Raw genomic sequence first — 12,821 nt, 5'->3', positions numbered from 1 at the left:
AAAAAAAAAAAAAAAAAAGGGCTGAAGAGATGGCTTAGTGGTGAAGTGCTTGCCTAAGGACCTCAATTTAAGGCTTGGTTCCCCAAGACCCATGTTAGCCAGATGCACAAGGGGGCGCACAAGTCTGGAGTTTGTTTGCAGTGGCTGGAGGCCCTGGGGCCCCCATTCTCTCTATATATGCCTTTTTCTCTCTCTGTCTCTCTCAAACAAATAAATAAATTAATTAAAAAAATCATCAGGATGTGATGATTTGAATTCTAAACTTGTGACATATCTGTGAAACCTTTAGGTAATAAAATACAACCGTTTTATCTTCCTTTAAAAAAAAAAAAACAGCACTGTTCTGCCTTTCCCCTGGTAGTGGACACTGGATGTTCATGTGCCAACACTAATGCCATCTCTGAGGTGTTCATCTGATCCTGACCACGTGGAGTCTGGTACAACTTAAGTTGCTCCTTTCAGCTCAAGCAGGCCCATGCCATAAAAGAAAAATGGCTCAGCAATTTCAAACCTAGGCCTTTAAGGATTTCACTGAGTCATGCTAAGCTGTGGGGAATATAGTGGGAAATTTTGCCAATAACTAACTTGCCTAGCCCTTTATGCCACCTACCTTACCCTCATTAAGTCACTTCAGAGCACCTCAGACGTAGGATGTGCTTTAGCATGGCTTTAATCCCAGCACCATGGAGGCAGACGTAGGAAGGAGTTCAAGGCCACCCTGAGCGAGTACATAGTGACTTCCAGGTCAGCCTGGGCTACAGTGAGACCCTACCTCAAGAAACCAGAAAAACCACCACCCAGAAAGCACCACAGACCCGAGCTCTTCCTTACTGACTACACATTGCCCAGTTGGAATGAAAGAGACTTGGAGAGGGATTGCCAAGGCTTCATATAGTCCCCAATGTAGAGTAAAATTGGAACCCAGGCATGTGGGCCCTTTGACCTGCGCTCTGACTCAGCTATGGGATCATCAGAAGTTCCAATCTCTGTGTCAATGTCTCGAGTTCTGGAAGCTCACACACAGCCTACACGTTGTCCACTTTACAAGGCAGAGGCCGTGGTCTCAGGCCAGGGCCGGGATTGCTGGACGCTCTATAGTCTTCGTGGGGAAAGCGCAGAGAACGCCCCGGCGATTTCACGTAGTTCATAGATGCCGAGGTTTGAGGCGCACCCGCTCTTTGAGTGCTCAGTCACCCTCCCACCTTCCTAAGGCCTGCGAACAATGCAGAGACCATATGGCCGTATTTGATGGCAGTGCTGACAGTGGAGAAAGTGACATATAGGGACTCAAAGTGGCCTTCCTTTGTTAGCACAGTGTACGATGGTTGTGACAACTCTCATGTACAGTTAGTTGGGTTAAGCCTCAGTGGTCAACACCCGTATGAGCGTGGAGGGCGGGTCCCAACTGAGATAGCCACTTCCCAATGATGGTTTCTTGTGCTCTTCTAGGAGGCGGTAAGGAGGTAGAGGACACCAGCTCCTCAGAAATTGTGGAGGAAAATATAGCAGTAAAGAAGGTAATGTAGCCTCTACTTTTTCTTTCTTTTTAAAAAAAAATATTTTATTTTATTTATTTGACAGAGAAAGAGGGAGAGAAAAAGAGAGAATGGGTGTGCTAGGGCCTCCAGCCACTGCAAATGAATTCTAGATGCATGCAACCCCTTGTGCATTTGGCTAACGTGGGTCCTGGGGAATCAAACCTGGATCCTTTGCCTTTGCAAGGAAATGCCTTAACCGCTAAGCCATCCCTCCAGCCCAGCCTTTACTTTTTCTAAGATAGGAAGATAGTGTTTGTGACTCCTTCAATTTTTTGTGGAGGTCACATATGAACAATAAATTGATTATGTAAGGCCAGGCATGGTGGCACATGCCTTTAATCCCAGCGCTGCAGAGGCAGTGGTAGTAGAACGACTGTGAGTTCAAGACCAACCTGAACTAAAGAGTGACGCTATCCTGAGAGTATATAGTGAACTCCAGATCAGCCTGGGCTAGAGTGAAACCCAGCCTGGAAAAATAAACAAAAAAGTGGACAATTCTATCATCTCTTAATTTTTATGTATTTTATATTTATTTATTTATTTATTGGACAGAGAAAGAGGGAGAGGGAGAGAAAATGGGAGTGCCATGGCCTCTAGCCACTGCAAACGAACTCCAGACACATGTGTCCCCTTGTGCATCTGGCTAACATGGGTCTTTTGGCTTTGCAGGCAAATGCCCTAATGGCTAAGCCATCTCCCCAGCCCTCTACCATCTTTTTAAAGGATGTTTGTTATCTCTAAGTGACCTTTCCCACTTCTTCTAGGGGATGCCATGGTTTGGATAGAATTTAAGGGTGTCACCCCAAGGCTCTTGGAGTGGATGCTTCATATGTCCAGTATTGTGGCATTGAGGTGGTGACACATTAAGTCACAGGCACAGTGTATTTAATTGGGACAACCTAAGCACTTTAGAGTGGAGTAATGAGCTCTCACAAGAGCAGGTTGTTACCAAGTTTCTCTGCCATGTTGCTATGTATCTTTGGAACTCTAATGCAACCCCAGGAAACAGAGATGTGATCTGGGCTTTGAATCAGCAAATGTCCAATAAATACTGCTGAAAGTGCCCAGCTTCACATGACTGCCACCTATGACAGACTGACTTGTGACTTGACCACTCACTCCCATTACTCCACACTTCTGTGAGAACTAAAGACCTGGGTAGATAGGGCTGAAAAGATGGCTTCTCAGTTAAAGTGTTTGCCTGCAAAGCCACAGGATCCTGGTTCGATGCCCCAGGACCCACATCAGCCAGATGCACAAGATGGTGCATGTGTCTGGAGTTTGTTTTCAGTGGCTGGAGGCTGTGGCTAGCCCATTCTCTCTCTCTCTCTCTCTCTCTCTCTCTCAAATAAATAAATAAAAATAAAAAAATATATATTTTTACAAGACCTGGGTGAAGAGAAGAACTCAGCATGATGTGGCCTCAAAATGTTTCTTCTCCTTTACATTACAGGTGGCATTTCCGAAAAGGAACTTAGGTATGTGTTCTGGAATCACTCAATGAAGACACATTTTAGATAAGCTTTGTAGAAAAACTGGCTTTTTGATGTGGTACTGTGATCTGAGTCAAGTGCTGGGAATTGGGAGTCCAGTCTGTAAATTCAGCTCTGTTTTTTTTTTTTTTTTAACTTAGTTTGGAAGTTTGGACATCACTGTCTATCTACATGTGTGTGTTTATCTTAGAAAGATATTCCCCTATATACAATCCAATTTTCTCAACTGAAAAAAAAATCACAGTGTATCCTGTACCTGCATTAACTAGTTCGACCCCACTATTGACACGTTTGGTGGATTTATTTCACTGGACACCACCCCACTGATGAACTCAGCAATGGCACAGAGGAAAGTAACCAAGCTCTCTAGCCAGGGGCTGCAACAACCACAGTGTGTACCCACGCGTGTGCTGGGCTAAATGCAATGCTCCTGTGTTACAAACACTGCTTGTCACCCGGGATGGGATGACAGTCCCTGTGTGAGAGCTCCAGCCCCACAGAGCTGGGGAAACATTTACGTTGGTAGAGTGCCAGCCTTGTGTGCGGGAGGCTCTTAGTTCAATCCCCAGGTCTGGAAAATAAGGTCTAGCTCTCCCCCTGCATACCTGCAACCCTCCAGCTCACAGAGGCACTAAACACTATCAAGATTGTCTCAGTGATCCAGACACTGCGATAGCATCTGCGCATAGGGCCACGTACATTCACTTGTTCGGATGGTAGAAAAAGCCTGTCCGGTCCCGCTCAGTTCACGGGTTCTGAACATCGGAGCCACTCCACAGGAAAACGTGTGTTTGCATGTCACAGTCAGGCTCCTGCCAAGCAGGCCCATTCCTGCAGGAAGCGGTGACGTGCTTTAGCGCATTAGAGAGTCTATTATCACGACTGCGAAGAGCAGCACGACTTAGGGATGGCTCCACCAAGGTCTGCAATCCCCACGCGCCCCTTACCCAGCTCGGCCATCCTTTTGCGAGGACGCTTGTGAAGTGGAGGTGAGCAGACTGCTCATTGTCTCTCATTGATAGACAGACAGGGTCTATGTGCACTGAGAAGGGCAAGCCCAGGAGGTGATCTGCCCTGTGAATGGACATCATGATTTATAAACATGTGTGCATGAGGATGTGCCTGATGCAGCCCTTGGCTATGAGGGCCTTTGTTAAGAGGAGCTGGGCTAGGCTATGGATGGAGCTTGCCAGTATGCACAATTCAGTGTGTTCAATCCCTGGTACTTCATGAAATCAGGTATGGTGGGGCACGGCAGTAATCCCCACCCTTTGGGAGGAAGAAGCAATAGGATCAGAAATTCAAGGTCATCATCAGCTACATTAGTTTAAGCCCAGCTAGTCCGCTGGACAACATTCAAAAGAATGGATTGTAGCCGGGTGTGGTGATGCACACCTTTAATCCCAGCACTCGGGAGGCAGAGGTAGGGGGATCACTGTGAGTTCAAGGCCAGCCTGAGACTGCATAGTGAATTCCAGGTCAGCCTGGGCTAGAGTGAGACCCTGCCTCAAAAAAACAAAAAAAAAAAAAAAAAAAAAAACCAAAACCATCGGGTGATGCCCTTTTATTGCCAATGCTTGGGCCATAGATAGGAGGCTGTAGACGCGGAAGCCAACTTTGCCGGGAGGGGAGCAGGGAGGGTCCCCTGGGTGCTAGTGCGGCCACAGCCCTTCTCGGCCAGACCTAGCCCAGGCTGCACACAGTTGTGAGAACAAATGGCCGCCGAGAAAGTGGTGGTCACGGACACAGTTCATTCAGTCTCCTCCGTACTTCCCCTTTCGTTCACCTCGAAGCCGAAGCCCTTACCCAGTGCTGGACATTGGAGGGGAAATGTCTTTGTTGAACAACCATCATGTTACAGTCCGTTTCCAGCTGTTAAATCTGAGTCCCGGGAGGAGGCCCCAGCTCTGTTCTCACGTCTGCGTGGTTAGCTGGTCATCAGAAGCCCTGCTGAGAGGCAGATGACAGGGGGAAGGTAGTGGAGAGGGATGGCCACGCAGCAATGCCAACCAAGTTCCTCTGATGACTTCTGTTGAAGGAAATCTGTCCTATTTGGATCAGGATTGCAGATGTAGAGATGTTTTGTTTCTGTCAGGTAGTCTGGTCACAGTGACATGATGGTACTTAATCCAGTATCCTCGGGTGAAAAGTAGGAGCGACAGGATGGCCCCTTACCTGACTCCTTCCCAGAAGTGGGCGCAGCGTGCCGCCCTGAGCTGTTAACCATCCTGGTGAGATAAGGCACGGAAGTAAACATCTGCTCTCCATCGAGACACCAACGCGTGCCCTGTGGACACAATCCTTCCTGTGTCATGCCTCAGTATCTCCAATAGCCAATTATTTGTTGTTCTACAATTAAGGAAGAATAGACAAATACTAAGATTTGTGCCTGGTATTAAACCTGTTTTCCTAATACAAAGTCATGTTACCAAGGAGAAAAAGCAACTACATACTGATGGGTGAAGGCACAATTTCCATGTTTGGACATGTGGAGGTTGACTTACGATTGGCAGATGTAAAACAACCTGTTTCTGTCTTCTCTTTGGCTGTCTCGTGGACTTTATTTTCCTGTCAATGAGCCAAGCTCGGTTGTTCAACTTCTGCCCTCATGTCTTTGAGCCCTAGGGAACTAATAATCATGCTATTAGTGGACAGTTTCTTGTGTCCTTCTAGGACATCGGGAGGAGGAAGATTTATCCACATCCTCTGAGGATGACGTGGAGCCAACTCCCATGAAGGTAAGGTAGCATCTCCTTTTCCTAAGACTTAACGGCTGCTTTCAAGCCAGGCGCGGGGGTGCATGTCTTTATTCTCAGCACTTGGGATGCAGCAGTAAGAGGATCGCTGTGAGTCTGAGGCCACCCTGAGATGACACAGTGAATTCCAGATCGTCCTGGGCTTGAGCAAGGTCCTACTTCGAAAAACAAACAAACCAAGTTGATTTCATGATTTCTTGAGATTTTGTAGACATAACATACAATAAAATTGATTATGTACACTAGGTTTTAGAGTGTCTGCCAAGGAAGAGGAGGAAATGGAATTTAACCAAACCATCCCTGATTTCAAATGGGTATAAAAAAAAAATGCCAGTGTAGGTTGCAAACTGCATGCTTTGGTATCTGTTGGTTGAAGCAAGTGGTTCTGTTTAGATTCAGAGTGTTTGCCAGACGTGGTGGGGCACGCCTTTAATCCCAGCACTTGCGAGGCAGAGGTAGGAGGGTCGCCATGAGTTGGAGGCCACCCTGAGACTACACAGTGAATTCCCAGTCAGCCTGAGCTACAGTGAGACTCTACCTCAGGGTGGAGGGGGGAGAAGATTAAGATTGTTTGATATTTCAACCAAAAGTGGACAATTGGGTTTTTTCGAGGTAGGGTCTCACTCTGGTCCAGGCTGACTTGGAAATAACTATGTAGCCTCAGGGTGGACTCGAATTCATGGCGATCCTCCTACCTCTGCCTCCTGAGTGCTGGGATTAAAGGCATGTGTCACCATGCCTGGCTCAAAGGTGGACAATTTTTATCATCTATGAAAAGGATGTGTTTTCTCTAAGTGACCTCTCCCATTTCTTCTGGGGGATGTTTGGCTTGGATAGAATTTAAGGGTGTCACCCAAAGGTCCTTGTGGTGATGCTTTATGTGTCCAGTGTTGTGGCACTGAGGTGGTGGTGGCACATTTCAGTTACAAGGCACAGTGTGGATAATGAGGACATCGTAACCATTAGAACAGAGTAATGAGCTCTCATGAGAGCAGGTGGTTACCAAGTTTCCCTGCCATGTTGCTATGTGCCTTATGAATTCTAAACGCAGCCCCCCGAAGGCTGAGAAGCATGATCTGGGCTTTGAATCCGCAAACGAACAATAAACACTGCTTAAAGCGCCCAGCCTCGTGTGACAGCCACACATAATAGACCAACACAGCCTTTGACTTGACCACTCACTCCCGTTACTCCAAACCTCTGGGAGAACTAAAGACCTGAGTAAAGAGAACTCAGGATGATGTGGCCTCAAAATGTTTCTCCTCTTTACATTACAGGTGAAGCGTAAGAAGAGAAGATTTTGTATGTATCTGGAATCACTTACTAAAGACCCACTTTAGATAAGCATTGTAGAAATTCTGGCTTTTCTGCTGTAGTGCTGTGATCTGATTCCTGTGCTGGGAATTAGGAGTCCAGGCCCTAAATTCTGCTCTGTTTCTTATTTAGTTCAGCGTTTGGGGCATCAGCATGTATCTATATGTGTGTATTTATCTGAGGGAGGTATTTCCTGGTGTACAATCCAATTTTCTCAATTGAGAAACATCACAGTATATCCTGTATCTGGATTAATTAGTTCCAATCCCAAGACAGACACACTGGGTAGATGTAATTTCTTGGACACCACCTCACAGATGAACTCAGCAATGGCACAGAGGAAAGTAACCAAGCTCTCTAGCCATGGGCTGCAACAACCACAGTGTGTACCCATGCGTATGCAGGCTAAACGCAACACTCCTGTGTTACAAGTGCTGCTTGTCACCCAGGATGGGATGACAGTCCCTGTGTGAGAGCTCCAGCCCCACAGAGTTGGGGAAACATTTACATTGCTAGAGTGCCAGCCTTGTGTGCGGGAGGCTCTTAGTTCAATCCCCAGGACTGGAAAATAAGGTCTAGCTCTCCCCCTGCATACCTGCAACCCTCCAGCTCACAGAGGCGCTAAACACTATCAAGATTGTCTCAGTGATCCAGACACTGCGATAGCATCTGCGCATCTGTCTGCAGACTTTCACATGCTGTATGATGCAAAGAGCCTGGCTGTGTGAGATGACTATGTTGAAAGTTTGTAATGAGATCACATGCTTAAGCTCAGAATAATTACTCACTTCCCTCTGTTTTCTTGCCGTTAAGCTAACCTGTATTATTGATGCATTTCCAGTGTCTTCTCATGACAAAACATTCCAGGATCAACAAATCAAACTTTTTTTTGAAAATACAAAAGTTCAACCAAAAACGTGCTGTGTAGAACCTGTAACAGGTAACGTCATAGGCTGACTGTGCAGTTTTAATAATTTGGTTAAGTTGTGGACAGTGACTGTATGTATAGCATATCCCATAGGTAAAATGATGAAGAGGTGTAGTCATACTTTTTGGGGGATGGGGGCTCATGTTATGGTAGCACTCTAGTCCAGGGTGACCTGAAATTCATTCTGTAATCTCACGGTGGCCTCAAAATCATGGTGATCCTCTACCTCTGTTTCTCAAGTATTGGGATTAGAGGCATGCGCCACCACGCCTGCCTTTAGTCATACTTTTTAAGATGTGAAATGTTAATTTGTTACGTCAGAAAGTGCCAACGACAAAATTGAAAAATGCACTTAAACTCAGATTTTCTTTAGCCCCATCACTTTGGAAGCTGGGGTCAGAGCACGCCTGTGACTTCAAGGCAAGGCTGGGCTACAGACACAATTCCAGGCCATCCCTAGTCAGAGTGAGACTGCTCAAGAAAAATAGTAATTTTGGGATTTCGTTCAATGTGAGGCTAATAATTTTCTACAATATAGACCCATCTAATATCTATTCAACATATTTCTACATATTTCCACAATTGTTGAACATATCAGACCACCCTATAGAAGGTCTTCTTGTAGCTCAATCTGACGTGGAACTCACTGTATTCTGAGGTTGGCCTTGAACTTTTGGAGATCTCTTCAGCTTTCCTAGTGCTGGTATTTAAAGGTCTGCACCACAATATGTGGCATGAATATGTTTTTTAAATATTATTATTTATTTCCAAGCAGGGAGAGACAGAGATGAGAGAGAGAGAGAGAGCATTCCAGGGCTACAAGCTATTGAAAAATATCCCCACTCCAGAAGCATGTGCCAATTCATCTTACTTTTTGTAGGAACAAGGGAATTGAAAAAGTGTGCTGGCTTTGGAGCCAAGTGCCTTAACCACTAACCCATCTCTGAAGCCAACATATTTTTATTTTATTTTATTTTATATTTTATTGTATTTTATTTTATTTTTTATTTTATTTTATTTTATTATTGGTTTTTTGGTTTTTCATGGTAGGGTCTTACTCTAGCCCAGGCTGACCTGGAATTCACTATGGAATTTCAGGGTGGCCTTGACCTCATGGCAATCCTCCTACCTCTACCTCCTGAGTGCTGGGATTAAAGACGTGCACCACCACACCCGGCTGGTATATATTTTTAATTTGTGATAATGGAAATCCTGAAACATTATTAACAGAGAACTTTAAATTTTTAAAAATCAAATTTATGTATCTTATGGATGCAAGGGAATGAGAAATGAAAAATCATGCATTTCCTGCAATCTACTACACTATAACATCAGAAATGGCTCTGCACCAATTACATTTCCTGCAAAATGACTTCATGTACTAAAAGCAGGATATTCAAATGATCTTGAAAAAGTAAAAAAGGTCATTAGCCATATTGATGACTTACTTAGCATGAAGGTAGAATAGGAAAAAGCCTCCATTAAAAAACTGTGCATTCTATGCCATTTCACATCCCTTTGTGTGTGTTAAGGACAGGGCCTCCTGTAGCTCAGGCAGGCCTTAAATCCAGTGTGCCTAAAAATGGTTTTAAACCCTATTCACCCTTCCTCATGAGGTGACATGACAGGTAGGGACTGCCACATTCAGCTCAGTAGGACTGATTTGTACCATTCACAGTGCCCAGAGCTTTACGGCCCGGGCTTCAATGTGTCAGTCATTCCGGCTTCTTCCTCTCCTTCCCCGGTAGAAGGGATCATTAGCATCTCAGTACCATGTGCTCACCATGCACCTCAATGACTGTTTAGGTCCACATAGAGAAAATTCCACCGGCCAGATGAAGTCACAAGTTGCCAATATAATAACATTGCTTCTGCTTCCTTCTAGATCTCGAGGACGAGGAAGACTGGGCCACTCCTAATACTCTTGTAAGACTACAGTTCTGTGTCTTTATAGAAATGTAGTTCTTTGTTCAGTGCATGTGCACTGTGTTTGGACAGATTAAGGTAATGAGCTGGTAAGAATTCAGTGGGAACCTCTGAGCTGCCTAATGCGGGTTCCCCATGATGACTAATGTTGCCAAATTCAATATCATTGATACATGGAAGGTTTTTCCTCTTCATTGAATTTCCATCTCATAATACCAGTGGGATACATGAAAGTCCAAGTGGATTTGATAACTGTAGTCTGCCTTAAAGACTATTCCTTGTCGTCTGAGGTCCATGTGATATCATTGTTGATCTATGCAAAGTGTGCCACTGCATGATTTCTTTTTTTTTAATTTATTTATTTATTTATTTGAGAGCGACAGACACAGAGAAAAAGACAGATAGAGGGAGAGAGAGAGAATGGGCGCACCAGGGCTTGCAGCCTCTGCAAATGAACTCCAGACGCGTGCGCCCCCTAGTGCATCTGGCTAACGTGGGACCTGGGGAACCGAGCCTCGAACCTGGGTCCTTAGGCTTCACAGGCAAGGGCTTAACTGCTAAGCCATCTCTCCAGCCCGACTGCGTGATTTCTTAATGCATCCCAGGGAAGCCAAAAACGATGTGGAGTGTACTGAGGGATGACCATTCACGGTGTTGCTTTTTCTCTAGGTGCGGAGGCTTGAGGTGGAGGAGTATCCTGGTACGTACTGGGAAATCCCACATGTACTGAGGAAGCCTGCTCCTCTTTCAGTGCAGTGATCTCTGAGTTGGGAGTTCCTGGCAGGAAAGAGGAGGGGGAAGGTGGTCATGACATGACCTGATTCTGCTGTGTGGACTCATGTGGAGTGCTGAAGTTCTGTGCACCGATTATCTTTCCTCTTCCAAGGGGACAGATGAAATGACAAGGCTCTGTCAGTTACTGGCATCAATCAGCTAGCTCCTGTACACATTGTGACATTAGAAGAAGGACTCTGGGTGGGAATAGAGGGACTGAGTTTCTCCTTTACGGCTTCATGCTGTACCTGTCATTCCACCTACAAGATGGTAGGGAGAGTATCCAAGTAGACAACTATCATGATATTCATGTGGCCAAAAGTCAGTGTGGGTTTGGTACCATGGAGATAATTGTGAATCAGGAGAAAGGCAAGGCTGGCGTGAGTGGGTGTTTTTCGTGTGTGGTGCAGAATGGACTGGGTGACCCACTCTCTCTATTGGCTTTATTCCAGAGACCCCTCCTTCCTCGTGCATCCCTGTGGGTGGCACAAATAACAGCATTGATCTTCACTCCGGTAATCCCTCCTATTTACCTGACCCATCATCTGCCCTATCTTGGTTATCTGCTCTGTGGGTCTTTTGCAAAAACCATGCATGTGCTCTGTACGGTCATACTCTGATAGCTGAGGAGTCAGGGAGCATTAACACACCCAGACAGAGAGAACCTGTGAAAGCAGCAATTGTTTCCTGTCACTGCCTGACACTAAGTGAGACACCTCCATTGATGTGATGTACATTGGTGTCATATTTTCATGACAATCATTCCTCTTCCTGTGTCCTCTTTGAAAGGTTCTTCCTGTCTGAGACCATGTGAATACACACTGCAGTTTTTATTGCCTAGTGTGACAGTGGTGAATTTGATCTCTTAACCTCATGTAGCTTGATTTTGGTCACACTGTAGTGTAAACGTGATTTCAATGATTCTTGGCATGCCACAAGGATGCCCCCTTCACTGAGAGTGACACAAACCCCCCCCTGACTGTCCTGATGACAGGGAATCACAAGCGTGTCTCCATTAGTATGCAGGAATGACAAAAGTGACATTAGAGCTGGGTGTGGTGCTGCAGGCCAATAATTCAAACACTTGGGGTGCAGAGGTAGGAGGATCTGCACGAGTTCCAGGCCACCCTGAGACAACATAGTGAAATCCAGGTCAGCCTGGCCTAAAGTGACACAATACCTATTAAAAAAAAAAAAAAAAGAAGAAGAAGAAGAAAAAAAGATATATTTGAAATCTGAACTAGTATTAAATTATTGTACTTTAATCTTTACAAATCCTGTTTGTGTACACTATGGGTTTGAACCTGTGGTGAGTACACAAAGCTGCATTTCCTAGCTTATGGTCTTTCACCCTCAGGATGGATTTCTATCCAATTTCACATCCTGTTCAAGGGACTTCTTGTTGCAGCAGTATGAAATATTCAAATAGGCTTGAAAATGTTAAGAATGTCAATGGCCATTTTGATAACTTTCCCAAGCTCTGCAAAGAGTGGGAAAAGGCTTCCATTAGAAAACAGTTTCATTCTATACCATTTCACTTTGCTCCTTTGCATGTTTGTGGGACAGGGCCTTAAATCCAGTGTGCCTAAAAGTGGTCTCAAACCCTCTTCACCCTTCCTTCCTAGAGCTGACATGACAGGTAGGGGCTGCCACATTCAGCTCAGTAGGACTGTTTTGTACCATTCACAGTGCCCAGAGCTTTACGGCCCGGGCTTCGATGTGTCGTCTGTCTTCTTTCTCTCCTTGCCCCGGTAGAAGGGATCATGAGCAGCTGAGTACCACGTGCTCACCATGCACCTCAATGACTGTTTAGGACCCCACAGAGAAATTTCCACCAGTGAAACATAATAAAAAGTTGCCAACATAGTGACATTGCTTCTGCTTCCTTCTAGATCTCGAGCACGAGGAAGTCCAGGACAGTCCATTAATTCCTGTAAGACCACAATTCTGTGTCTGTATAGAATACAATTCTATGTCCAGTACATGTGCATGTCTTTGGACAGATTAAGATCATGGAGCTGGTTAGAAATCAGTGGGAACCTTGACCAGCCTGTTGCAGATTCCCCAAGAAAATTCATGTGGCCAAATTCAA

This window comes from Jaculus jaculus, chromosome 14 (genome assembly GCF_020740685.1).
Source record: "Jaculus jaculus isolate mJacJac1 chromosome 14, mJacJac1.mat.Y.cur, whole genome shotgun sequence".
NCBI classification, from domain to species: Eukaryota; Metazoa; Chordata; class Mammalia; order Rodentia; family Dipodidae; genus Jaculus; species Jaculus jaculus.
Note: the sequence above shows the minus strand (reverse complement) of the source record.